At 42.0% G+C, this 24,420-nt stretch overlaps 1 pseudogene; it reads left to right on the top strand.

Moving 5' to 3' along the window:
• Nucleotides 1-14,167: 14,167 nt before the first annotated feature.
• On the top strand, nucleotides 14,168-15,025 carry LOC104248317 (pentatricopeptide repeat-containing protein At5g15010, mitochondrial-like; annotated as a pseudogene).
• Nucleotides 15,026-24,420: the final 9,395 nt, after the last annotated feature.

The following is a 24,420-nucleotide window of genomic DNA, read 5'->3' as shown; positions in this document are numbered from 1 at the left end:
TCATAAAATTCCCTCCGGCCAATTGGTTCACAATGCATTGATTTGTGGTGTTGATGCCCCGATAAAAGGTTTGTTGAATCATAGCCTCGGTCATGTCGTTATTAGGGCACTCTTTCACCATTGTTCTATATCTTTCCCATATTTCATGCAAAGGTTCCGTTGGCTCTTGCTTGAAAGCTAGAATTTCATCTCGAAGAGCTGCCATATGACTTGGAGAGAAGAACTTGGCAATAAATTTGTCCGCCAATTCATCCCATGTTGTAATAGAATGATTGGGGAGCCTTTCTAACCAATCCAATGCTTTACCCTGAAGAGAAAACGGGAAAAGCCTCAATCTCAACGCATCCTCGGACACGTTTTTCTGCTTGCTACCCCAACATGTATCCACGAACCCCTTCAACTGCTTGTAGGCGTTTTGATCGGAGGCACCTGTGAAATAACCTCTTTGCTCGAGCAAAGTCAGCATAACATTTGTGATTTGAAAGTTCCCCGCCCGGATTCATGGAGGAACAATAGCACTGGCGTATCCTTGATTTGGTAGAACTCTGGGAGCCACTCTCGGCGGTTACGGAGGAGGGTCTGGAATGTTGATGTTCTCATTTGCATTTATAATGACATTTCGTCCTCTCCGTGGAAGTTGAGATAAGACCTCATCTTGTTCTAGATCTTCTACCTCCTCCCCCGCTATCACATTGCCGAGAGGGTCATTTGCATTAAGAGCCATTGTACCTGATTTGACACACACAAAGTTAGTAAATAAGAAGGAAAGAGAACCAAAACACAATACTAGCTGCACAAATAGTCAACACCGTAAAGTTCCCCGGCAACGGCGCCAAAAAGTGATCGCAGCGGACTCAACCTGAGTAAGAGTGGGCGCTAATACTTTTACCCAATAGCGGTATTGGGGTCAATTTTCCACAGGGAACTTCAATTTGGAGTTGCGTGTTTGTATAGTCTAGGACTATGTTTTAGCTCCTAATTAATCTTCTAACATTTTTGGTTTTCTTTTGATTAATAGCTACAATTTATCAACTACAATTGTAAAACTAAGTTATGCTTAAATTATGATTCTAAGTTGTATGCAATATAGAGAAAGGCACTAGGGTCGTGGCATGTACCTAGGTGGTCAACTAACGGGTAGAGATTCCTAATGCAAGAATGATGACTATGGGACTTATGCTATAACCGTTGCACTTTTGCACTCACTCTCACACCTCTCGGTAGAGAGTGATTTTGCCCAATTGACTCTATCGAGACCAATTGGGTAGGCCAATTTGCCCAAGCAACTTATGGTTCAAGTTGGGTAATTACTCTCTTGAGGTTTAACCCGTTAATTGGGACTACCATTCTCATGGGTCCATCCCAATTCCTTGTTAGAATTAATCTTGGGGTCATAGACTCTCTTTCTCAAGAAGAGTCAAGACTCACTAAGCTAGACTTAGTGTTTGCAACCACCAAATCTTAATGAAAACATAAGATTAATTCAAATAACAAATACCCAACATCATTCATGCACTAAACAATCACACCCATTAATTACCCACACTAGGGTTGAGCCACAACCCTAGCTAATGGGTTTCACTAGCCATAATAGAAACAAAAATTGAAGAAATAATAGATGAAATTGACATAACAATTAACTACAATGTTAATCTACTCAAATCTACGTTAATACTAGAAGAAATTGCCCAAAATAGGCTAAAATCATGAAATCCCGAGTTCAGCTGCTCTATGCTCTCAAAACAGATCTGAAAAAAAAACTACTGCTAAAAAGTAAAATGTTCTATTTATACTACATAGGAAATATCGGACAAAAATACCCCTGAGGGTCTGGCGCGGAACGCGCACAAATGACACGCGGTCGCGTAGGGTTTTGGCCTTCATATCTTGCTTCTGGCACTGGGGGGCGCGGACCGCACAAATGTGACGCGCGGCCGTGTGAACTTCATCCACGCGGACTGCACTGATTAGGTGCGCGGCCGCGTGGGCTTTTGCCTTGAATGATTGAGTCTCTGATATTCTTAGGCGCAGACCGCGTAAAAAGGGGCGCGGACCGCGCGAAAAGAGGCGCGAACCGTGCAGCTTGACTTGAAGATATCATGGCTTCTGAACTTTCTTGCACGGCCGCATGGCAGAACAGTGCAGAGCGCGCAGGTTGAACTTGAAGATGTCCAGCTTCTGAACTCTCCTGCGCGGCCGCGTGACAAAACAGTGTGGACCGCGCAGGTCCTTTTGATCCCCCCTTTCAGTTGTCTTTTGACACTTGGCATATTTCACTCCTTTTTGAGCCGATCTTTAGTATTTGTCATCTTGTCGCTCAAACCTGCAATCAAGCGCAACTTGTAAGCATTTTGTGACTAATTTCTGGCAGTTAATGCACAAAGCTTAGGTAAGAATGGGTATAAAACATGTAGGAATCACCGTTATCAACTCCCCCAAACTTAAACCTTTGCTTGTCCTCCAGCAAATAAAATGAGACCTACCCTTCAATGGACAACACTCGAGTAATTCCTGTTTATCCTAATATAACCTCAACTTTCCACAGTTGCGTGTTTTCCACAACTGTGTTCTATGCTACAACCCACTTAAAATAAGAGATATGTTTAAATAGATTTAGGGTTGTGATATAGCACAAGTTGGGACGATATCTAGTAACTGATGTAGTACTAGGGTTGCGAACTCATTCTGAATCCTTGGAAAATGTTTGAATTCTATCTTTGTGAACCTCTTGATCAATTCTTGTAGACAGTGCAAGTATGTCAATATTTTAGTGTTCTAGGCAGCCCACTCTTCTAGTACCTAGTGTACAAACATATCAGAATCTCCAATTACCAGCAACTCCTGAACGTTCTTGTCGATGGCCGACCTGAGTCCCAAGATGCAGGACTCATATTCCACCGTATTATTGGTACACGGGAACCTGAGTTTTGTGGATATCAGATAATGCTGACCGGTTTCTGATACTAAAACAACTCTGATGACCCCTACATTGAAGTTTGCTGCTCCGTCGAAGAACATCCTCCACCCGTTGTATGCTTTGGTAATATCTTCACCTACAAACGCCACTTCCTCATTGGGCAAATATGTTTTCAATGGTTCATATTCTCTGTCTATGAGATTCTCCGCCAAGTGATCAGCCAATGCTTGCCCCTTGACTGCATCAAGACACCCTCAATGGAAAAATTTGAGGCATCTGTATGCATTTTAAATGTCTTGGAAAAGTCAGGTAATACCAAGAATGTCCCATCTATTACAGCTGCCTTAAGAATCCCATATCATTCGAGAGTCGCAAGTTGAACGAGACGGAGCTTCGTTACACTGTGCAAGAGAAGTAGATGACTGCCATGTATATTATGATAATTTATGTTTTTCATCTTACTGAGGTAATAGATGGCCTGTTCTTTCCTCCCCGTTTCATCATGCTCCCCAGAACACAACCGAACGCTCCATCCAATACTGCAATGTAGAGTAATAGAGGTCTAACCGGCTCAGGCAGAACTAAGACCGGTAGTGCTGATAGGTATTCCTTGATTCTGTCGAAAGCTTTTGGTAATCATCAGTCCATGTGGTAGCGGTGCCCTTCTTCAACATCTTAAAGATCGACTCACAGATGACCGTAGATTGTGCTATGAACCAGCTGATGTAGTTAAGTCTTCCTAGAAAGCTCATTACGTCCTTCTTGTTCCTTGGCGGTGGTAGTTCTTGAATAGCTTTGACCTTAGATGGATCCAGTTCTATCCCTCGGTGACTCACAATGAACCCAAGTAGTTTTTTGGTAGGAACCCCAAATGCACATTTCGCGGGGTTAAGTTTCAGGTTGTATCTTCTCAGTCTGTTGAAGAACTTCCTCAAATCTTCCATGTGGTCAGTGGATTTCTTGGACTTTATGATGACATCATCTACATACACCTCAATCTCCTTGTGTATCATATCATGGAAGATAGTAGTCATGGCCCTCATGTAGGTGGCCCCTGCATTCTTTAACCTGAATGGAATCATCTTATAGCAATACATCCCCCACGGCGTAATGAAAGCCATTTTCTCAGCATCTTCTTCGTCCATCCAGATCTGATGATATCCAGCGAATCAATCTACAAATGATTGCAACTCATGCTTGGCGCAATTGTCGATCAGGATATGTATGTTCGGCAAGGGGAAGTCGTCCTTTGGACTAGCCCGATTGAGATCCCGGTAGTTGACACAGACTCTGACCTTCCCATCCTTCTTCGGCACCAGCACAATATTGGCTAACCATGTCGGATATTCTACTACCCTGAGGACCTTAGCTTTGACCTGCTTAGTGACTTCTTCCTTGATTTTCAGACTCATGTCGGGTTTAAACTTTCTGAGCTTCTGTTTTACCGGTGGACATGTCGGATCAGTTGGTAGTTTGTGGGCCACAATAGATGTGCTCAAACCAGTCATGTCATTATATGACCATGCGAATATATCCTCATATTCCTTCAGAAATTTTGTGTATTTTTCCTTTTCTGATGGTGACAAATGAACGTTGATCCGAGTTTCTTTGATATTTTCTGCATCTCCCAGGTTAACAATCTCGGTCTCGTCCAGGTTGGACTTAGGTCTGTTCTCAAAATTTTCAACCTCTTTAACAATCTATTCCGGTATATCATCTTCCTCTGAATCTATGTCCGTTTGTTGCGTTTTCTCGTTGCATGTCACAGCCATTGGTTCATCAAGATAGGTAATAGTAATGCTGTATAAGTAAAGTAATGAGAGAAAATAAGAGTAAGATTTGTAAGGAAACTGAAATGCTTTGATAAATTTCACAACTGTTTTGAACATTGGAAGATCTTATTGCGAAAATTCAAAAAATATGAAAGGAAAATCAACTAGTAGAAATAAAAGATAATGCATGATGCTTTGTTCAGCCTTGCTACCCCAAGGCTTTCCGAGCTCTGGTGGTTCTGATGGTCCAATTGTTGAGGCGTGCTCCTCGGCTTACGGCCTGTATGGAAGGGCCTTCCTCCCCCTTCTCCTCGAAAATGACATAACAATCTATGTCATCTTCTTCTATGAACAAATTCCTCACTGCTGCCAGTGCTTCCTCTTCTTCTTACCCATAGATAACATTGGCCGGCTGGAAAGTCTGCTCCAAATGTGGTATTGGCTGCTCCAGCGGGTAGTATGGGTCGCGCCATGGTGGCAACCAGTTGTTGGATTTATACTCGTATCCCGGACCGAAAGTGGTGCCATGTTTCTTCAGTTTGATCGTCTTGGCGATTCCTTGGAGGTTCTTGCCAAGTCCCTTACCAGGCTCATATCTGCTCCAGTTCAATATGCTTTCAATTTTGTTGTCCCACCATTTGTCTTTGACAACGGCATTGACTCGCTCGATGTGGTGATAGTTTTTTGCGCCTATCTTTATCCTTCCTCCAATTGCTGGGATGTTTTGGCGACTGTATATGGGATTGCTACCGTCGCCGTGAATGATCACCTCTTGGTGGTTCCACTCAAATTTCACCGCCTGATATAGTGTTGATGCTACAGCCGTCCTAATAGCAAGTTGTAAGATGCCGACACGTCTATAACCTAAAAATCAACATCGAACCAAGTAGGCCCCATTTGCAAACACAGGCTAATTTCCCCAATAGTAGATCTTTGGGAACTGTCGAAAGCTTTGATGTTGATGTCCCCGTCCTTGATCTCATGCAGACCCTTTCCCAATGTTTTGAGTGTTACCAACGGACAAATATTGAGGCTGGACCCTCCATCAATCAAGACCCTAGTGATAAAATGATCTTCGCATTGCACGCTGATGTGCAACGCTTTGTTGTGACTCAACCCTTCTGGTGGCAGCTCATCTTCATGAAAAGTGATCTTGTGACTTTCCAATACCTTCCCTACCATGTTTGTCATTTCTCCTCCGGTGATGTTGCTTGGTACATATACCTCACTCAGCACTTTCAACAAGGCATTCTTATGTACATCGGAACTTTGCAACAAAGCTAGGATAGAAATATGTGTCGGTGTTTTGTTCAGTTGATTAATGACTGAGTATTCCTTGGCTTGTATCTTTCTCCAGAGATCGTAGGGACCAGTTTTAGTGATGGTCGATCGACTAGAGGCCTGCTTACTCGACTCAGCTAAATGCTCCGGAGTATAAACCCTGTCGGTTCTTGTCATACCCTGTGCTGCAACTGTTTCCCCGAACTTAGCTTTCCCTTTCCTTCTCGCCTCGGCTGTGTAATCCCAAGGTATGGCATTTGTATGGAACGATGTTACGGCCGACATTGTTACTGGGATGGGCACCTTTACTCCGAACGGAGCATGTATTTTGGAGGGTAAAACCGCAACTTCAAATGGTGCGGGTGCGTTCGCTGGAGACCCAAACTCGACCTCAATTGGTGTTGGCATCTTTGTGTGTGTGTGTGTGGGGGGGTGCTTCAATCTCAAATGGTACAGACATGTTTACCTCGGAATCCCCAGAAGGCTGAGTGTGGACTACAATGGGATTAAGGGTGACTATTGGCTTCTTTGGTTCGTCACTTTCTGTGATTAAACCGATCGATCCTTTAGGATCCCAATCATCCTCTATTTCAATCATTTGAATACCTCCACCCTTATGGTCCGACAGAGGGTTGTTGCGGACGTTCAGAGTAGGTTCCTTTGCTACAACGATCTTGTTATCAATCAAAGTCTGGATTTTGTCTTTCAGAGAGCGACATTCATCAATGGTATGCCCTTTCATGTCGGAATGGTATGCACAAGATTTATTTGGATTGACCCATTGAAAAGGGTTTTCAGGGGTTATAGCAGGGATAGGGGTGACATAACCAGCAGCTTTGAGCCTTTCGTACAGCTGGTCAATCAGTTCAGCAATGGCAGTATATTGTTTGGGGGGTCTGCGATCAAAATTTGGTCGAGGTTTAGAAAAGTTTTGGCGTGTGGGAGGTCATTGATAGTGGGATGGCTGAGCATTGTAGGCTTGGTAGACATGTGCGGGTTGGGAATATCTGGGCGAAGTAGGTTCATATGTGGGAGGTGGGGGTGATTAGTAAGTAGGTGGTGGAGTTTGGTAAAAGGGTGAGGGTGCTTGGTAATTCGGGGTAGGCTGATATGTGATAGGGGATTTGGCTCTTTGCGCAACCATCACGGCACCTACGTCCCTTTTCTTGGACGTACCACCAGACTGTAAAGCCTTATTGGTAGCTTGCAAAGCTTTAATGTTTGTAACCATACCACTTTTGATGCCTTCCTCGATCCTTTCCCCTAGTTTGATGATGTCGGAAAATTTCTGGCCCTCAATCAACATCAGCCTTTCATAGTACTGCGGGTCTTGAGCCCGGATGAAAGACTTGTTCATTTGTTCTTCTTTTAAAGCAGGTCTGACCTTAGCAGCTTCTGATCTCCAGCGAGTGGCATACTCGCGGAATGTTTTCGTGGGCTTCTTCTTTAAGTTTTGAATGTAGAACACATATGGTGCATTTTCTGTATTGAACCTGAACCTGTCCATAAAGTCGGATGCCATACTCACCCAGTTCGGCCATTTCTTCGGGTCTTGGTTAATGTACCAAGACAGTGCATCTCTCTTCAGACTCCTCATGAAAAGCTTCATGTGAATCCTTTCGTCCTTCCCTACTCCGACCAGCTTGTCGCAGTATGTTCTCAAGTGGACTCTCGGATCCCCTGTACCATCAAACATCTTGAACTTAGGAGGTTTGTACCCCTCGGGCAGTTCGACATCCGGTTGTATGCAAAGATTTTCGTAGTTCAACCCTTCAATCCCCTTACTTCCTTCGACACCCTAAATTCGACTAGTCAATTTCTTGAGTTCCGCAGCTAGGTTCTTGATGAGTGAGTCTTTATCATCAGACTCGGGTGTGCTTGAGACAGGTTGGGTGGAGTGTGGCATAGTTTCCACATAGATAGGGGTGTTATGGTAAAAATGGTCATTTGTGGAATTCCGAGGTTCTGGGATGAACAGTGGAGTATTGCTTGATGTGTGGCATGTATTGCAGTGGTGGTGAGGAGCGGGATGGTTTTGTGGTTTTGGGATGTTTTGTGGAGGCCTGGGGTTCTGAGAGTTTGGAAAATTGATATCCGGAGTGGTGAGGGAAAATGACAAGTTTGTCAGATTCCGGACCTGATCAAGTTCCTCCTGAAATTTCAACAGTTTCTGCTTGAGTTGGGACGCACTTTCTTTGGAGACCTAAGCACCATGAGTGACCTCTACCCGTTCAGTTGAGTTTTCCTTTCTGGTGTTGTTCAAATCTTCCATCGTTCCTTTGTTCCTGCTTCTGATAGGACTAGAAGGAGGAGTGGGTGGAGGGCCCTTTGATCTCGTGGAATATGATGACGATGCCAGAGTGCACTAACCTTTGGGGGGGGGGAGTAAATAAACAAAAAGTAAAAACAAAAAGGTAACAAGTCAGTGGGTATTATAAGAAAGTGTTGCGATATTTAAATACATAGTGCAAGAATGTATATCGCGTCCTAATTTGGGATAATAGGTAACCCTATCCTATTTTATATAATACCGTTGCGGCGTACAACCCGATCCCATTTCATATAATACCGTTGCGGTGTGCAACCCGATCCCATTTCATATATTACCGTTGCGGCATACAACCAGATCCCATTTCATATAATATTGTTGCGGTATGCAACCCGATCCTATTTCATATAATACCATTGCGGCGTGCAACCCGATCTTATTTCATATATTACCGTTGCGGCATGCAACTCGATCCCATTATACAATTCAACATCAAACATAAAAGTATCCCGGCAAGGGAACAAGACTATAACATCAAGAAGTCCAATTTTTGCTCAGACTGGTACTTAAAGGAATCTTGGCTGAAAACATATGAAAGATGAATGCATCCTGCAGGACATAGGGATGCACCAATTTAAGATAGCATCAGATGACGAATGGATTTATTGTGTTCAAAAATTAACATTGTGGTTAGTTAATTGATTAGTTAATTTTTCGTGCCATTGCCTCGAACCTTCTACCATTTTCCGAAGTATCTTCTTTATGTTTTTGTTGGCTGCCTCGACTGCTTCATTCGCCTTGGGACGATATGGGTTTGAGATTCTAAAGGATCCATTCTATTCTTTTTAGATATGAATAAATCTAAAAAGGATGTCTTTTGAGTCTTTTTATGGGGATACAGAAGGTAAAAATACAAGGATTTCTAAAGGGTTGGGTCACAACCCTAGTAAAAATCTAGCTACTCATGCTTGAAATTAAAGAAATAGAAGAAGAGATGATAATTAAACTCATATTGCAAAATCAAAATGACAAAATCTATGTTAAAATATCCCAAAATATGAAAAACTACTAAAAGAAGTAAAGAGAAACGACTATTATAGCTGTTGATGTCCAAAGTTGACCTAAAAATATGAAACTCATCTATTTATACAGGGCTAGAAATTTTGGACAAAAATTCCCTTTCGGAGGTTCTGCGACTGCACAATTCCATGTGCGGTCTGCACTTTTCTTCAGCTTGACAGGATCAGAAACCTGCAGCCACATAATTCTGGATTGCGGCTGCACTGCACTCTTTATTCGGTCCACAAATTTGTAATTGTGGCTGCACCACCTTTCGAAATGAAACCAAAAAAATACATTGGGTAAAGACATAATTTCATTATATGGTACCAAAACCATTCTTCAGCATTTCATATGCTACCATGACTGATGCGGCGTTTATCTTCGGACTTGGGATACACTTCCCTTCTGTAACTTTCTCGACTGACATTGCGTCAGAAACTTGGTAGACCCATGGTCCTTTGTCATCTTCCACTTTAATGAATGGCATAATGGTGTTGCTGTGAGCGCACAAATTATCTTCGCCGTGCACAACTATTTCATGTCTGTCCCATTCAAACTTGACTATCTGATGGAGTGTTGATGGTACTGCTTTAGCGGCGTGAATCCATGGTCGCCCTAATAGCAAATTGTAGGAAACAGTTATATCCAGCACTTGTAATTCCATTGTGAATTCTACTAGACCTATGGTCAGCTACAACATTATATCCCCGACTGAGTCTTTGCCTCCACCGTCAAATCCCCGCACACAGATACTCTTCTTATGGATCCTCTCCTCTTCTACTTTCAGCTTGCTTAGAGTGGAGAGAGGACAGATGTTGAGGGACTCACTAAAACTGCCAAAATCTTGTTGGGTTGTATGTGGCCTTGTCAGCTTTCAGTTTTTGATGTATAGTTGTCTATAGAAGCCTTGCCGGCTGGCCCACTGTATTCTGCCTGTATACATACATATGCCTTGATGGCAGGCTTCTTTCACGTATGTTAATTTGTAATGCAGTATATGTTATTCAGGTTCATATTTTAGACGCATGCTTAGGGGTGTTTGACAGGTAAAACTCAGGCGCCCATCGCGGACCATCGGTTTGGGTCATGACAATAGTGGTATCAGAGCAGTTTTATCCTAGGATTGTCTACAGACCGTGTCTAGTAGAGTCTTGTTTATGGGTGTGTCGTGCACCACACTTATAGACAGGAGGCTACAGGACATATAGGATGTTACCCTCTTTTTTTATCTTAGATCGTGCAATACAAGCATTCGTGTTCCTAACGATGTGTTACGTTTTTAGCGATGCCTACGAAGACTACAGCCGCTAGCACGGGTCAGAAGGCTACAAAGGTACCAGAAAGAGAGATAAGTTATACTATGGAATCATACCCATCAGAGATCATGGGTTCTATTGAGGAGGATCCATCCGAGGATCCATACAGCCATCCATTCAAGTTGTTTCAACCACTCCGGCAGTAGATAGGGTGAGAGGAGTTCTGACCTCACCAAGGCCCTTAGTTTCACAACCCGTTGATCAAGGTATGAGGGAGTAGTGCATGGATTGGCACAACTGGGATTCCCTCAGGCTCAAAACTATATCAAGGTATTTGAGGACACCAGCTCTTCTGAGGTTCCGGATAGTCCACAGTCTTGGGAGTCCGTCAATCAAGGTTCTTTAGTGTATGTTATGGGATACGCAGAGGAACAAGATAGTAGTTGGGCCAAGAGAAGGAAGGTAACTGATAAGGACATAAAGATTCCGCTTCGGAGTGTGTCTGATCGAGGTTCTTATGTAGGACGAGGCAAGGACCCTCTACTGTAGGCTTCCTACAAGTGTCAGTTTTTGGTTGGTGAGTCCTACCTCTTCTTAGAATATTAGCATGTCAGGGTTTTAAAGGTGTTTGGTTGTTTTATGAGGATGTAGGGAGCCCCATCCCAACTTGTATATATATTGGTTGTGACTACTTAGAGGTTTTGCAGATAGTATCATGTATATAGTTTTGGGTATGATATGTCTACAGCCTAGTCGACCCCTATGTATATAAACCTTTTTTCTAAATTAGTTATGCGAGTTATGTCTTAATGTTGTTATATATATATATATATATGGATGTTGTCGTAATGACCCATGATAGATTTGAGAACAAACAAGGATAAGGTACGTGGTGCTCGGTTAGGTAGGACTTGATATTATAATTGATATGGATTGATTGGCCTTTTGTTATGCTAACGTCAAGTATAGACCAAAGGTGGGTTGATTTCAGTTTCTAGGAAAGCCTGTTTTAGAATGGAAAGATAATACCGCATCACCAAGAGGTAAATTTATCTCCCATCTCAAGGCAAGGAAGATAATCAGAAAGGACTACATTTATCACTAAGTTCGGGTTTGGGATACGAAAGTAGAGTTACCAACCATTCAGTCCATCCCTGTGATGAATGAGTTTCCTGATGTTTTCCCGATGAGCTTTCGGGTCTCCTACCAGAGCAAGAAATTGAGTTTTCTATTGACCTACTACCATATACTCACCCAATATCTATTCCTCCCTATAGAATGGCCCCCACAGAGCTGAAAGAGTTGAAAGAACAACTAAAAGACTTGCTTGAAAAAGGTTTTATCAGACCTAGTACGTTACCGTAGGGAGCACCTGTGTTGTTTGTAAGGAAGAAAGATGGTTCCTTAAGAATGTGTATTGATTATAGGCAACTGAATAAGGTGACAATCAAGAATAAGTACCCGCTCCCGAGGATTGATGACTTATTTGATTAGTTGCAAGGTGCCAAGTGCTTTTCAAAGATAGACTTGAGGTCCGGTTATCATCAGGTAAGGGTTAAGGGTGAAGATATTCCGAAGACAGCATTCAGGACTAGATATGGGCACTTTGAGTTTCGGGTTATGTCGTTCGGTTTGACCAATGCCCCAGCAGTATTGATGGATTTGATGAACTATGTGTTCAGGCCTTTCTTAGATCTGTTTGTAATTATATTTATTGACAATATATTGGTATATTCTCGTTTAGAGGATGATCATGCTAGTCATCTGCGTACGGTGCTCAGAGTTATACAAGAAAGGAAGTTATATGCAAAATTTTCTAAGTGTGAATTCTGGTTGAACTCTGTAACTTTCCTTGGGCATATAATTTCAGAGGAAGGCATCCGGGTGGATACACAAGAGATTGAGGCAGTGAAGACTTTGCCTAGACCCACAACACCGATGAAGGTTCGTAGCTTCTCCATTTGGCAGGATATTACAGGAAATTTGTAATTGTCTCGCTTAATGTTCCAGAATAACATAAGGAAATTTATGATTCAAGTAAGATGAAAAAAGATTACGAATAAGTATAGATAGATATATGTAGGTCGCAAGTTAAAAAGTATGGTAGAGCGACAAGGTTTTATAAAGATTCGAGTAAGGATAAGAAAGGATGAGTGAAAAGGTAACGGGAATGGGTAAGTCCTTGGGGTTAAGCTCATAAGAGAGATGATGGTTTCCCTAAGTTATAGGAGGCTCAGTATAGCCCGAATGAACTCAAAGGAATCTAAGACTAGTAACGTTTAGAATAGATGAAATATTGCCCTAATAGTGGGATAAGGGCGCAATTGTGAGGGATAAAAGATGAAGCTTGGGCCTCCGAAGAGGGGAATTTCCTGAATTGTGCAAGATTAGGAAAACTATGCAAGTTAACTTAGAAGGGAACTAGATTTCAATGGACCGACGCTTGTGAACAGAGTTTTCTAGGCCTTAGAGGACAGATTAACTTCAGCACTGATTCTACCTGGACCACAATAGGATTGAGTGTGACTGCGGGATTCTTAGGATTGTCACCCTCTTTGATAAGTCCAATTGATCCCTCGGGATCCCACTCCTCATCAATTTCTATCACATTGATCCCTTAGCCCCTATGATCTGGAAGAGGATTGTTGCGGACGTTGGGTGCGGCTTTCTTCTCATGTATGACCTTATTATCAATCAATGTTTGGATCTTACCTTTCAATGTCTGGCACTCGTCAATAGTGTGCCCTTTCATACCGGAATGATATGCACAGGTTTTGTTTGGGTTGAGCCATTGAGATGAATTCTCCATTGCTACAGCGAGAATATGGGCGACATAACCAGCAGCCTTCAATCTTTCGTACATCTGATCGATGGGTTCAGTAATGGCGGTGTATTATCTGGGTGGTTTGTGATCAAAATAAGGTCGGGGTTTCTAGTAATTTGGATGAGTTGGAGGTGAATGATAGTAGGGTGGCTGGGTGTTATAACAATGATAGGTGGTGGCGGGTTTAGAATATCTAGGAGGTGAGGGTTGGTATATAGGTAGAGTTTTTTGGTATGTGAGTGGATAATTTGGGCCTTGGGCCACCATTAATGCCCCTACTTCTTTCTTCTTAGATATGCCGCCTGATTGCAATGCTTTGTTCATGGCCTGCAGTGCCTCAAAAATTGTCACCATCCCGCTTTTAATACCCTCTTCAATCCTTTCTCTGAGTTTGATGATATCAGAGAACTTATGATTCTCAATGACTATTAGCCTTTCATAATACTGTGGGTCATGTGCCCTGACAAAGAATGTGTTCATATATTCCTCGTCTAATGCTAGCCTGACCTTAGTTGCTTCCGACCTCCACCGAGTAGCACACTCGTGGAAGGTCTCAGTTGGCTTCTTCTTTATATTCTGGATATAGAAGACGTCCGGTGCATTCTCTGTATTAAACCTGAACCGGTCCATAAAATCTGATGCCATGCTCACCCAGTTGGCCCACTTCTTAGGATTCTGGCTTATGTACCAGGACAGGGCATCTCCGGTAAGACTTCTCATGAAGAGCTTCATTCGAATACTTTCATCTTTTCTAACTCCCTCGAGCTTGTCGCAATAAGTTCTCAAATGAACCTTGGGATCACCCGTTCTGTCAAATATTTCGAACTTGGGAGGTTTTTTTCGTATTGTAGTATCATGTCTTGCTATTCGAGAGCTGGTAGACTCAATGTAGTGCTTAAGCTTTTCAATGAGATGAAATTGAATGGGGTTGCAGCGGATGTTAAAGTATACAATGCTGTGATTCATGCTCTGTCAAAAGGCAGGTTGGTTAAACAGGCTAGGATTGTGATGAAGATGATGGAAAAGAATGGTCTCACTCCAAACACTGTTACTTATAACTCATTAATCATGCCTCTCTGCAAAGCTCGATTGCTGGATGAAGCCCAGGAGGTCTTCAATGAGATGATTCAATGAGGTATACATCCTACTGTTCGGACTTACCATGCATTGCTTCGTTGCCTTAGGACGGGGGAAGAAGTGTTCGAGCAGTTGCAGAAGATGAATATGATGGGCTGTATTCCAACTCATGACACTTATATAATGTTAATTCGGAAGTTCTGCCGATGGAGCCAGCTTGATAATGTCTTCAAACTGTGGGACGAGATGAGCAAGAATGGCTTGGACCATGATCGGAGCTCATATATAGTGCTGATAAATGGACTCTTTATGAATGGAAAAACCGAGGAGTCATACAAATACTATCAAGAAATGAAGCAAAAAGGTTTATTGTCGGAGCCCAAGATAGATGAGATGCTTCAGGCTTGGGTAGCTGGCAGAGGCGATTTTCAAGAGAATAAAGTAACATGCAGTCAGGAAAACAAAGAGAGGGTCAAATTTGAAAAAGCTGATAAAGAAAGGGATTTCCGTAAAATGCCTGAAATACGAAGAGTTATGAGAGAACGCGGCTTCTCCTTTTGGGATTAGTAGATTGGGTGTTGATTACAGAGTTAGTGTAGGGATTCTGGCTCGGGTCCTTGTATAACAGGTGTATGAGGTTTCTTCCTTTTTGATTGTTTCACAGAATGTTCCTGGTTTGCTACTGGTCCATGTACTAGAAATGTACTATTATGGATAAAGCAAGTTGCTTCTCACATATACTTGGCAATTCTTGTGGTCTGAGATACTTGATATAATTCAGTTACCTATCTATTTGCAATTTGAACAAATGGCTCTTTTATTTCGTATATATTGCAAAGTGATGAGGTCCGGATTTGAACAAACCTCCACTCGGGGACTGCCCTCGAAACCTCAAAGGCAGTCCCTACCCATGGGCCTCCGAGCAAATTTCCCCTCAAAGGTTATCGCGGAGCCTAAGTGATAAGTCACGGTTTTGAGGCTCGAAGTGTTACTCTAATTCAACTCGAGATAAGGGTCCCGACGACCCGAGTTTATCGGTTCAATCCAAGCTCGATCCAAGGAACGACAAAGGGTTCCACGAGAAGCCATACTAATCAATCAAATGTCAGAAAAAATATCCACATCTGGGTTCGATATTGGCAATAGCCGATAGAGTCACGCATTCAAAGTCTCCATAAGTGAAAATGAAAAGAAACATAGCAAGATAAACTTGGGAAAACGTCTTTGTATTCAGAAAACACTTGATTATAAGAGCCCTCGAGGGGTCATTACATATGATTACAAAAGCCCACGAAGGGTCCTTACATAGAAACAAAGAAGCGAAAATGTACACATATAGCAAAAGCCTAGAGCCTAGCCTACTCTCAAAGGCGCTTCCTTGGCAGCAACATCTTCGAGCATCATCTCCTCGGGAGTCCTATCTCGATCCTCCAGAATGGAATCTTCAAAAGGGGAGACGACGAAGAGGAAAATGATGAAGAAGAGCAAAGTGATGTGGAAGAGGCAGAGAGGAACGAAGAAGTGGCTGGGTGAAAAATCTGGCTAGTATGGATTTTGCCAGGCTACTATTGTAAAGCCACTTCTTGGGATGTTGCCACGGTGCGGGATGCAACAGTTAGTAGATAGTACTACCTTACTCCACAGAAAGCAAAGGGAGTGAGGCACCGCACCAAGTAATTGGGGGAGGTGAGCAGCGGTGTATAGTCCAAGCTCCCTCTTGAGCAGCGGTGTAGAGTCTAAATATTTCCCCAGGTCAAGAGAATTTGGCCCCCTGCTTTGTCATCCCGAGCCAACGATAATAGCAGCAACAATAACAACAATAACAAAATGGCGTAATCTCGTTCAACCAGAGAAAGTCTAGGAGATAGGCTGTGGCATGTGATAAGTAGGGATTTTAATGAGTTTCATACTTCTTCTTGCCTATGCTTTGATTATAAATCATTAAAAAATAGTCCCAAAAGGCTCATAAGTTGTGCTTGATTGCAGGTTTGATCAACAAAGTGACGAAATGTCAAAGATCGGCTCAAAAGGAGTGAAACCTGCTCAAGTATCAAAGACAAAGTAAACTGAGGGCAAACAGGCCTAGTGCGGACCGCACAAAGTTGAATGCGGCCGCACTAGGTGATTTAGAGAGATGGCAAAACCAGCCTTCAGGCAACGCGGTCGCAGTCCACATTTCACGGTTCGCGATGAAGGTTCCGCAACCGCACTGCCTTTTTATGCGGTCTGCGGAAGAGAGATTCAGAGAGATGACAAAAACCAGGCTTCAGGCAACGCGACCACAGTACACATTGCACGGTCCGCGGTAAAGGTTCTGCGACCGCACTACCTTTTTGTGCGGTCTACAGAAGAGATATTCAGAGAGATGGAAAATGCCAATGCGGTCTGCGGTCATGGTTGTGCGGACCGCGACAACTGCCTTTGTGGTCGCGGTCCATTCTATGCAGTCCGCGGAGCCTGCTATTGATTAGTTAACTGCACGGTTATATGCTACGTGGTTCCAGTTGAGGCATACGAGTCAGTTATGGCTTGATTAAAAAGGTCCAATGACAGTTTTAAAGCTAAATTATATCTTCTAAAGTTTCAACTTCCGCTAAATCTTGTTATCTAAGAAAGTCTTAAAACTACATCCCATTATCCAGGAGGGCCCTGAAAACTCCTAATTGAATCCTATCTCAAACATGAAAACTCTAAAGCCAACTTATATTCCTTTGGGGTACATTTATGCTAGATTTTGGTATTCATGGTTGTTTTGAATTTTAAACTAGGTCCCATTTTCCAGGAGGGTCCTGAGAATTTACGGTCAAACCTGTCTTGTGCTTGCCTTTCCTTACGAAGGGTTTCTCCGAAACAACGAAACTTTCTGCCCCTATTTCATTCAAAGAAAAATCTTGTTAGTTTAAAATGTGGTGGTTAGTTTGTGGCATTCTTGCTGAAGGTGGCCTCTCCGCTACCGTGTTTTGCTTTGCCTGGTTTTTTCGAACTGTCATGCCTATAGGTTCAATACTTGGTTTAATTGTGTTAGAAACCATGCCTATAAGAAATCGAATATTCAATGTGTGTGCAAAAACCTCATTCACATGTTGTTCTGCTTACAAATTATAGAAATCATGTCTATAAGATCTAAAAATAGGAACAAATTATAGAAATCATGTCTATAGGATCTAAAATGGTAACAAATCGTAGAAAGCATGCCTATAGGTATGAATCAACCCAATATCAATTCTCAAATGTCCCTATCATCTTCAAAATTGTTTCATTGCTTTATGATTAAACTAACTTTAAGACCAGACTTGGAATTATGCGTACATGTCATGTCACTAGAGCCAGCCATAAAGGAACTATAAAAGAAAAGAGAACTAAACAAAAAATGACTAGAAATAACAGAAAACAGAAAATTACATTAGACAGATGGTGAAAGAGTTTGAACAACAAAACAAGTAAAATGAACTGGGGTTACAACTCTGGAACAAACCTAGAGAACACTAAACGAGTTACTACGAAAAAACAAACTAGGGAAAATAAAAGGATAGAAGTGTTTGAATCACAAGATAATATCCAAATTACAACCCTGAAAATAACCCGGACAACAAAAATGACAACAAAATAAACCACCAAGACTCCTCTCCAGCTAGCCAAGAGATGGAGCGTCTTTTCAATCACCAAGCACGACATCTTAGCCACTGGGTTCCACATAAACATTGCCAAAACCATTAATAACTCCAATATCATTAACTTCAGTCAGCAAGTTTCCAAGAGGATTCGCATGCTCCTTTTCATTGTCATTGATCACAATTACCCTTTCTTGAATCATTCTTTCTATTTCCTTTTTCAAAGAACGACAATATTCAATGATATGCCCTTGAACATTAGAGTGGTACATGCATCGTACAGTAGGATCAATGCATTTTGCATATGGGTCTGGAGTATAGCCGAGGAGCGGCTCAATCAGGCCAGAATGCTTTAATTTTTCAAACAAGATTGTGTAGGACTCCCCAATTGGCGCGAAACTATTTCTTTGCCTTTGTTCTCTTCCTTGACCCTGTTTCCTAGGGTTGTTGGGTGCTCGAAAATGTTGTGAAGGCAAGAATACATTATGCGATGCTGGTGCTCGCCATAGGGAGCAACCTGGTGGTTGGACAGATGACCGGACATTGTTCGGAGGATAATATTGAGGTGAATTATGTGGAGCTTGAGGATAGGTTGATTAGAGTTGAGGTTGGGTATATTGGTGAGGTAGGCCCTTTGGTCCATGTCGTGACTCTGAAACAACCATGGCAACATCATCGTGTCCCTTCTGACCCAACAAACTTCCTGTGTCATTCTGAATTGCTTGTGTTGTTGCTTTTAAAGCATAATAGCTCATGATCTTGCTCGACTTCAACCCATTTTCTCCCATTTCTCCCATTTTTACCACATCATTAAAAGGCCTACCCACAGCCGTGATCAAATGCCCAAAGTAAGTTGGCTCTATAGCTTGGAGAAAGTACTTGACCATCTCTTTTTCTTCTATCAGAGGATTGACTCTGGCAGCTTGCTCTCTCCATCTGAGCCCATATTCCATAAAGCTTTCATTAGGCTTCTTTTCCATCTTGGTGAGGGACATGCGATTCCGGGACAATTTCTATATTGTACTGAAAGTGTCTGGGAAAGGCCTGAGACATATCATCCCACGTGTACCACCTGCTAGCATCTTGGCGGGTGTACCACTCCAGAGCTGCCTCGCCCTTTTTGGCATGGTATAACAACATACTCATATAATTGACAGAAAAATAACCCAGTTATAGATATTGGCATCAAATAGCCAATAAAAGTATATCACAATAATAATATGTATATCACAACTCTTTTTTTCTTCTTTGTCTATATCAACATGTATATTAAAATTTTATTTTTATTCATTTCGCGGTGCACTAAAATACTAATAGTAAGTTATAAAATAGCATCGATGCCCCGTAGGAACCCGTAATGAGAAGGACAAAAATATCCATCACCAGAGAAAAGCGAACCCGGGGGTATATTCCCGAGGACGCCTCATATTCAGCAAAGAGGACACCGAGACCTTGTCTAAACCTCACAATGATGCACTGGTAATCTCTTTCCTTGTAATTCTTTTCAAATAAAATGTGTGCATGTGGACCCAGGTAGCTCGACCAACATTATCAGGTTGAGGGTGATAGAGCAGCTCGAACTGCTTGACCAAATCGTGCTCGCCACTCGAGTCCCAACGGATTCAACATGGCAAGTGAAACAACAAAAGGAGAAATCACCCTCCCAGTCACCGTGGCCGGCACGACCCAAAACGCCAAATTCCATGTCATCTAAGGAGACATGAGGTACAACGCCTTATTCGGACGGCTGTGGATACACTGCATGAGAGCGGTATTGAACCATCAGAACCAAGTTTGGAAGCGTTACTTACCTCAACCAGGCCAAAATCCTACTCCGTGATGCTTTTGCCTCTCAAATTGGCCTCCGGATGCTCCGAATCTAGCCACAACAATTTGGTACAATCAACACGAGCTAAAGGAATCAATCCCATAAGAAAATGCTAAGCTTAAGATCAAAAGTCAAAAAGACAACTTAGAAATAGGGCCCCGGGCCCACATTTTGAAATCCGACCAAAGTCATAAAATTCGACAACCCACTAGATTACAAGACTAACCATACCAGTTTCACTTAATTCCGCCTTCGAATCAGCTTTCAAATCCAAAAAAATCTTTTTATGAAGTTGTACAATTTTTTCCAAATTTTGATCCCAAATGTCTACTCAAATAATGAATCCAACATTATAATCATGTATTTTAGCCAAAATTCAGTTAGAATCACTTACCCCGATGGCTTTCTTGAAAATCCCTGGAAAATCGCCAAAGCGTGAGCTCTCTAGGTCACAAAATTCAATAACCCACTCGATTACGAGAGTAACCATACTAGGTTCACTCAATTCCGACTTCGAATCAGCTTTCACATCCAAAAAATTCATTTTATGAAGTTGCACAATTTTTTCCAAATTTTCATCACAAATGTCTACTCAAATGACGAATCCAATGTTATAATCATGTATTTTAGCTAAAATTCATGTAGAACCACTTACCCCGATAGTTTTCTTGAAAATCCCTCGAAAAATTGCCAAAGCCCGAGCTCTCTAGGTCAAAATATGAAAAAAACCCCAAATCTCGTATTTATAGTGCACCTTTCGGATTTCCATCACCGCTGACCGCGGAAAATCACCGCTGACCGCGCTTCTGGTGGCTGCGCAGATAGGCCTTAGTATTTTGACCATAACTTTCTCTACAGATGTTCAAATGATGATGTCTTTACCTTTCTGGAAACTAGACATGAAGATTGTATGTCTAACTCATAGGTGCTCTACCATTATTTAAATTGGTGCACCAGAAGATCCGAGTCTCCCAAGACCAGAACCTCCCGGACATTCATGTCTGCAGCTAGCCTTAAACCCAAAATGCATGCTTCGTATTCAGCCATATTGTTGGTACAATAAAAACGAAGTTGAGCTGTAACAGGATAGTGATGTCTTGTTTTAGAAATAAGCACGACTCCTATTCCCACTCCTTTCATGTTAGCAGCCCCATCAAAGAAAAGTTTCCAACCTAGCTTTCCGGCCTGTTCTAGTTCATCAATGTGCATCACCTCTTCATCAGGAAAATAAGTCCTCAGTGGCTTATACTCTTCATCGACCGAGTTCTCGGCCAAATGATTGGCCAATGCTTGGGCTTTCATCGCAGTCCGAGTCACATAGATTATGTCAAACTCTGTGAGCAAAATCTGCCATTTTGCAAGTCTTCCTGTCGGCATAGGCTTTTGAAAGATATATTTCAATGGATCCAAATGCGAAATGAGGTAGGTAGTATAGGATGACAAGTAATGTTTCAATTTCTGTGCCACCCAAGTTAGGGCGCAACATGTCCTTTCCAGGTGAGTGTACTTAACTTCATAAGCTGTGAACTTTTTGCTAAGATAATAGATGGCTTGTTCTTTCCTGCCGGTGACATCATGCTGCCCCAGTACACAACCAAATGAATTTTCCAAGACTGTCAAGTAGAGAATCAAAGGTCTCCCTGGTTCTGGAGGAACCAGCACAGGTGGGTTTGTCAAGTAACCTTTTATCTTATCAAACACTTCTTGACACTCATCAGTCCACTTGATCGCATCGTCCTTCTTCAACAACTTGAAAATAGGCTCACAAGTTGTCGTGAGCTGAGCAATAAACCTGCTGATGTAGTTCAGCCTTCCTAACAGACTCATCACTTCAGTCTTGTTCCTCCACCATCGTCCCAACGATTTGAACAACCCTCATATCTAAAGGTTACAGAATAAACTACACTATTGCAAACTAAAGGAAGGATTTGATGCGATGGTCTTGTATTCTTTAGAATTTGTGGATTCTGTATCTCTTATTCTTATCCGGATTCTAAAGAATAGATACAGAACCCGAGGGATGAAGTATCCATTTAAAGACATAGCGCCCCCGGCAAAAGGGACGTTAGTGCCATCGAATAGCACTAGTATGTATAACTAAACACCATCTAATTAGAAAGAACTTTCATACAAGAGTAAAGAGGAAATCATAAAGACAACAAAGTTTCAAATAAGCACCATGTCAACAATATAAGGAGGTTCAAATGATTTTCACATAGTTTCTGAAATTTTAGATTGGAGCATCCCACACTATTGCATGATTATCTACTGCCACCGCTTCTTTTAGCGGAGTCCGATCATGGCCCGATCGGCCAAGCCGTCTCTCGTAGATGTTACCATTATCTTATTCACACTTTTCAGTTTCAATCATCAATACATTACCACCATGCGTATATATCATGGCGTCCGATCACGGCCCGATCGGCTAAGCCGCCTCCACGAGACGTTACCATTTTCCATCAATCATCTCATTTCAATCCTTGTTTCCCATAAATCATTTCATAGGCACTTGGGAAATTTTAGTTTATATATCCCACCATTCTTCATAAAAATGTTGTACTAAAGCAAAATACATTAATTTTAGTGCTAGGTGTTCGCTTAACAAATTGGTTGTTAATTAATCCTAACATGCAAAGTTAAATCCTAAATGCAAGATATTTTTTGTATTTTTTATGAAGTAAAATGCAAACAATTAACAAACAATGCTACAAAAATCCACAAAATTGTAAGTCCTGAAAGAAATTATTTTATTTTGAATTTATGGGAGTAATTCATATAAGGCAAAAATCACGTGCTCACAGCTGCCCCTCTTTGCCCGGAAACACGAAGAGTTTTCGTGCAAATATAAAGTGAGCGGATACGAGCGATTTTTGCCCGTTTGAGTACTCCGCGGGAAACATTTTTTGAAAGAGTTGACCGCACCCTGCTTCTGAGGTTGCCTACATATCCTTGGCTAAAAGAAATCAGGTCAGTGTAGTTCGGGAATGTCTGGTAGCTGGGACTACTATGAAGCTGTGATTTTGCTATTGCTGCTGCTGCTGTTACTACTTACTGAACCCCCTTATGACACCATGTCAAAATAAAACTAGAAGCTAGACTAGACTACGATCAATGGATTACAAAAGTCCTATCTATTTCTTCAACTTGATCTTGTAGTTCTTGTTGCCTTGTTGTCTTGTATTCTCTTGGTAAAATTCCTTTATTGCTGCCTTGAATTGTAGTCTGAGATGTTTTTCCCGTCTTCAGGTAGGTGCCTGACTGCTGAACTTGATATGTATTCTCATGCTCTTCAGGCGGGCTCCTGATTGCTGAACTTGAATGTATTCCTCGCTCTCCAGGCGGGCTCCTGACTTCAACATAGACAAAACAAAAAATATGAAAGCTAAAATTTTAAATTGTACTCCCTTGTTCTCCAGGCGGGCTCCTGACTGCTACGCTTGAAAGTATTCCCTGCTCTCCAGGCAGGCTCCTGACTACTGACTTGAATTGTATTCCCTACTCTCCAGGCGGGCTCCTGACTTCAACATAGACAAAACAAAGAATTTGAAAGCTAAAATTTTAAATTGTACTCCCTTGTTACTCAGGCGGGCTCCTGACTGCTACACTTGAAAGTATTCCCTACTCTCCAGGCGGGCTCCTGACTGCTGACTTGAAATGTATTCCCTGCTCTCCAGGCGGGCTCCTGACTTCAACATAAACAAAACAAAGAATTTGAAAGCTAAAATTTTAAATTATACTCCCTTATTCTCCAAGCGGGCTCCTGACTGCTACGCTTGAAAGTATTCCCTGCTCTCCAGGCGGGCTCCTGACTTCAACTTGAAATGTATTCCCTGCTCTCCAGGCGGGCTCCTGATTGCTGAACTTGAAATGTATTCCCTACTCTCCAGGCGGGCTCCTGACTTCAACAAAATAGACAAAAAACAAAGAAAATCTTTTGCCCCAGTTTGGTGGCTGGGTACAGATGGGAGTGTAAAACTAAATCATATTACCAAGTATTACTAAGAATTTGAAAGCTAGGTCCCATTATCCAGGGGGGTCCTGACAAATGACAATTTGAAATCTAAGTTATATTTTCTAAAGGTGTGACTTTTGCTAAATCTTGTTACCTAAGAGGGTCTTTAAACTACTCCCATTATCCAGGAGGGTCCTGAAAATCTTAATCTTAAAACTCCTAATTGAATACTATCTTGAACATGCAAACTTCTAAGCTAACTTATATTCTTTTGGGATACATTTATGCTAGATTATTCTATTTCTGAACTTTAAACTAGGTCTCATTTTCCAGGAGGGTCCTGAAAATCAAAAATCAAACATGTTTGGCGACTGCCTTTCTCTACGGAAGGTTTCTCCTAGACAATTGGAATTTTCTACCCCTGTTTCAATCAAAGAACATTTTGTCAATTTAAAATGGTGGTTAGTTGATGGCATTCGTGCTGAAGATCTTTCCACTGCATTGTTTTATTCTGAATGGCTTTCCCGAACTGGCCCTGAACCGTTTTGACTTTCTGGCTGAATTTCAAATC

This window comes from Nicotiana sylvestris, chromosome 12, assembly GCF_000393655.2.
Source record: "Nicotiana sylvestris chromosome 12, ASM39365v2, whole genome shotgun sequence".
NCBI classification, from domain to species: domain Eukaryota; kingdom Viridiplantae; phylum Streptophyta; class Magnoliopsida; order Solanales; family Solanaceae; genus Nicotiana; species Nicotiana sylvestris.
The sequence above is the reverse complement of the archived record's forward strand: the minus strand, read 5'-3'. Positions and strand labels throughout refer to the sequence as shown.